At 40.2% G+C, this 5,102-nt stretch overlaps 1 non-coding gene across 1 annotated transcript; it reads left to right on the forward strand.

Moving 5' to 3' along the window:
* Window positions 1-2,934: 2,934 nt before the first annotated feature.
* LOC128133156 (small nucleolar RNA R71) lies at window positions 2,935-3,041 on the forward strand. The gene has a single exon (XR_008231334.1). It is a non-coding gene; the product is annotated as a small nucleolar RNA R71 (small nucleolar RNA).
* The last annotated feature ends 2,061 nt before the right edge of the window (window positions 3,042-5,102 follow it).

The raw sequence follows: 5,102 nt of genomic DNA on the forward strand, positions 1-5,102 counted from the left end.
AGCGGGGTTATGTTTTTGTTCCATGATTTCACTAAAATAAGGGAGGCCACAAATGCACTATAACGTGTATTGGCTCAACTAAACATTTGAACTTTCATCGGATCATCCCGCATAATACTAGCAATTATAGCTCAAATTATTAGTACTAGAATCAATTAATTTTAATTTTCCAAAATTTTCTAGCAATTTACTTTTTCTACCCCTACCCCACACTTATGTCATACAATGCCCTCATTGTATGTATAAAAACAAATCAAAATTAAAGAAAAGGGAGAAAAAGGAACAGACTCCCCTGGGATAGTGGCGTGAGCATCTCCAAAAGCGTGGACAATGTACAATTGGACTTCCAAAAATCGAAACTCGGTGTAAAACTGGTTGAATACGTAAATAAACCACGAACCGAACTCGAAACGTCAATTCGTCAAAGTGTATATTTGTAAGGAAAAATGTGGCAATGATAAACTGGCTCATGTCGTGATATGGGTTGAAACCGCGAACACCAAAAAGCTAAACTACTATAAATTGCAAAAGCGCCACGACGTGGCACAAGGAGTCCACGTCGTGGAAACTGAACCTCAGCAGAAAATGACTTGTTTGCTTTATTTACTCTAGCAACTTTGACCAATGGCTAACTGGTTTCCGACTCACGACTCTAAGCTTCTTTGACTAGACAAACACGACTCGAAAGTTAACCTTCTATGCTCCTTAGAATTCCAACGCTAATCTGAAAAATTAGATCAACCCAAAAGAAAAATAAAGTAACATAATAGTCTTAATAAAGTTTTACATCATACACTAAAGTTAACATAAAAAAAAAACAAAAAAAAAACTACTCAAAAACAAAACAAAAGAAAATAAAAAGAAAAAAAATTGCAAACCAAACTCGGGTTGCCTCCCGAGAAGCGCTTCTTTTTCTTGGAGTCTTGAGCTGGACTCCGTGCCTTCTACGTTGACTCTTCGGAAGAGTCTACCACCAGGATCTTTTGTTCCTTGAACCGCCGTTTATAAGCTTGAACTCTCCTTTTATACGCCTTCTTTGAATTTTCTTTTTTAGCTTTTCCATCTTCTTCATGCTTTCGTTTTGTGCCCTTTGTGTGTTCCTTGCTCTCCATAGCGTTCCCCTCTTCTTTCACCACCGGCCTTGTTACTTTTGAAGTGACTTCCTCTTCATCACTTGTCATTTCCTCGTCCTCTTTGCTCACCCAAGAAGGTGGGTTCTTGTAAGCTATGACTTCAATCAAATACGGAACAGATGCCCTTGGTTTTGTCCTCTTGTCTTGATGAACTACCTTTATCTCTTCTTCCATAAGCTTTTCCAACTCTTCTAGTTCATTCTCCTCATTAATCGTGAACACTTCTTCTTTATCTTCTTGAAAGTCATTTCTTATCCCGAAAACTTCTTGTTCATTCCCAACCCTCAAAGTGAGCTTGGACTCGCGGATATCAACCAGGGCACCAGCAGTGTTAAGCAATGGCCGACCAAGGATTATCGGAACATCCGTGTCTTCTTTCATGTCCAAGACTACAAAATCTATTGGAAAAACAAATTTTCCAATTTTCACCAAAATATCCTCCACTATGCCTCGGGGTTGTGTCACTGAACGGTTTGCCATGTGAATCTTCATTTTTGTAGCCTTCATCTTCTGAATCTCCAATTTTTGATAAAATGAAAAAGGCATTAGATTAATGCTAGCCCCGGAATCGGCTAAAACATTAACCTTCATTTTATTCCCAAACTCGCATGGAAGAGTGAGGCGTCCAGGATCCCCCATCTTTTCTAGTGTTTCTCCCAACACAACTTTTGAAATTTGCTCACTTAGAATCACTGTAGACTGCTTCTTTAATTGCCTTCGACTATCTATCAAGTCTTGTAGTAATTTCTGGTTCTCGGAAGCTTTGGATAAGGACTCAACAAAGGGAGTATTAATTGGAATCCCTTTCACATGCTTCACAAACTCTAAATGTTCCTTCTCCAGTTGACTAAGTGCTGCACGGGTGGGAAATGGCATAGGTGGATGATAATCTGGACTAGGCTCAAAAGATTTTTGCTCAGACTTGCGCCACGTCGTGGCCAGAGGTGTGCCACGTCGTGGCGAGCCTGGTTCAGCATTCTCTCCATTTTCGATCCTTGATTTCTTGGGCTGCTGCGGTTGTTCTTCCAACGCCTCCAGGAACTCGGATATTGTATCTTCTTCAGTATCGATGGCCATTACGTGAGATTGGGCTTTTACTTCGGGATTCTTCGGGGACAATTTTTCATGGACTAAAGTGGCTAGTTGACCAAATTGTACTTCAAGGTTATGGATGGAGGCTTGCTGGTTTTTTATCAATGTTTGTTGTTCCATGATAGCGGAATCCGTGACATCATGTCTCTGTTCCGAAGTCTCCATAAACTTCATCAAAATGGTCTCTAGGTCGGGTTTCTTCTCGATTGGTGGTTGCTCCTTTTGGTAAAAGCCTCGACCTGTCTGCCTATACTTCTCTTCTTTTTGCTTTTTATACTCTTCATATGGCAGCCACTCCCTCTTTGGTTTCCTCCAGTCGTCATCAAACTTATCCCCACTGGAGTAGCACACTTGAGCTTTTCTGTTCCCAAACTCATCCATATTGCAGTCCTTGGTCAAGTGTGGACCACTGCATCGCTCGCGCCCCACTCTTATGGCATGTATCGACTGGTCCATTTGTGTTATCCGGCGATCCATGTTATTTAGCATGGCCATGACAGCTGCAATGTCTTCAGTTTGGGCCCCTCCACCACCTTTACTTCCGCCTTGCCTCGGGTTATGGTATTCGCGGGAGTGTTTCGCGAATTCTTCGATGAGCTCCTTGACTTCCCTTGGATTTTTCTTTGTCAACGGTCCTTGAGAATCAAGGAGTTGTCTTGTCATTACATTGACCCCAACATAAAAGATTGACATCTCTTGCTGCACATTTAGGTCATGTTGAGGGCAATTTCTGAGTAAGCCCTTGTACCGCTCCCATGCTTCGTATAGTGACTCCCCCGGTTGTTGCTCAAAGTTGGCTATTGCCTTCTTGAGTTTGGCCATCTTGGATGGCGGGCAGAACTGGTCCAGGAATTGCTCACGCATTTGAGCCCAAGTGATTATTGTACCTGGTGGGAGTGCTTTTAACCACTCCTTAGCAGCTCCTTTGAAAGTGATGGGAAGCATCCTAAGCAAGACTGTATTTCTGGTGACATTTGGGACATTAAAGTAATCCGCAATGTCGTTGACTTCGTCTAGATGCTTAAAAGCATCCTCATGATCCTTCCCGAAAAATGGAATGTCCTTCAGTGCTGTCAATATGTGTCCCTTCAGCTCGAATGTGGCAGTGGCAGGAATTGCGGGTTGGACTAACCCAGGACCCATTTCATCTCGGATCCGCTTTTTGTATGCTCCCATGGACATTTCTTCAATCGCTGCCATCTCGTTCCTTGGCTCGTTCTCGGGTTCACTTGTGTGTTCTTCAAATTCTGGCTCGTTATCGCTTTTGGACTCGGTTTGCACGGGTGTGTGATCCAGATGTTCAAGATTGCTCTTGTGCTTCGCTGATGAACTGGACTCTCCTGTCTTTTTTCCCGACTTCCTAGAAAAGGCTGACTTCAATTCTTGCAAGGGCGTCTTTTTCTTGTGAAGTGTAGATTCGGGGTCTTCCAGTGGTGGCACCAAGTGTGTGTTTGAGCTTCTGGTCATGAACTCCTGCAACTTGCTAAACTAAAACGTAAAACTGAACTAAAATAAGAAAAACTAACTACCAACTAAAAAAAAAATTAAAATTTTGCCTGTCCACGTCGTGGCAAGTATGTGGCCACGTCGTGGACTCTGTGATTAACAAAAAAAAAAATTATTTTGCTGAAAAATTAACTTTTTGTGGCTGTGACTCCACAAGAAGTATCGATTAATTTAATGCAAATAAATAAGCTAAAAACTAAGCCGTTCCCCGGCAACGGCGCCAAAAACTTGATGTGCACAAAAGTACTCACTAATTTTAATATTTATAACCTAACAAACTTAACTATCTATGCACTTATAGGCAGTGTACCTAGTCAGATTACAGTATAGCTTGGGTAAGTCGGGTGTCGATCACAGGGAACGGTGTTCTAATTAATTTACTTACTATTAAATTAACCTAATTTATTAACAAATTTAATAAAGGGTTTTATCTGATTTTACAAGATCAGATGAACTTAAATCCAATTCAATAAGTAAACACACACACTCTTGTTTAGATTGAATCCACTTCTCCCTTATGGCTAGCTAACAATTACGGATTACTAAGTTGGTTTTTAATTATATTAGTAATTTAGTTCTATCTTACCAATATTTAACTAATTCATGTCAAACCATGTATGTTCACACATAATTAAACACAGAACTAATTATAGTTGTAAATATGCTATATAAGATTTGTTGTGTAAACGCAATTATGATCACAATTCTCGTTCTCTAGCATAGCTAAACTTTTATTTATTCTAATTATTAACTAAGATTGGTCAATCCTAGCTCTAACAATTCAATGTTCACTAAATTATTAGGTAAACAGGTTCATGCAGTTTAATGGTCACTAAGCTACACAGAACATGTAATTAAGCAATTAGATAAACAAATATTAACATGCTAGGTCATACAAATCAAACACAAGCAAATTTTCACCAACTAAGCTTAATCCATAATCATATAACTATTCATAAGTTCAAAGCTTCATCTAGCTAAACAAGAGTAGCTAGATTCAGCTGCTCATCATAGTAATTAAACTAACACAGCTAAAACTAATGAAAGACATGTTCTAAAAATAAACCTTTACTTCTTTTGGTGTTGAAAACCCTCTTCCAGAACCTTTCTTTCGTTCTTATTCGTCTCCTGGAACTCTTTTTCTTCTGCCAAAAGTCTCCCTTTTCGTAATAATCAGGATAACTTATATAATCCTTAAAAACTCGCGCCACGTCGTGGGCAGGTTGCGCCACGTCGTGGGCTTCAAGCAATCCGTATCCTTCAAGGAAATCCTCCGCGTCGCGATGCTTATCTTCTGGGACACCCGTGCCACGTCGTGGGCTTCATCGCCACGTCGTGAATTTAGCTCTTATCGTGAATTTATTATTTTCT

The sequence above is a fragment of the Lactuca sativa genome, chromosome 3 (assembly GCF_002870075.4).
Source record: "Lactuca sativa cultivar Salinas chromosome 3, Lsat_Salinas_v11, whole genome shotgun sequence".
NCBI lineage: Eukaryota > Viridiplantae > Streptophyta > Magnoliopsida > Asterales > Asteraceae > Lactuca > Lactuca sativa.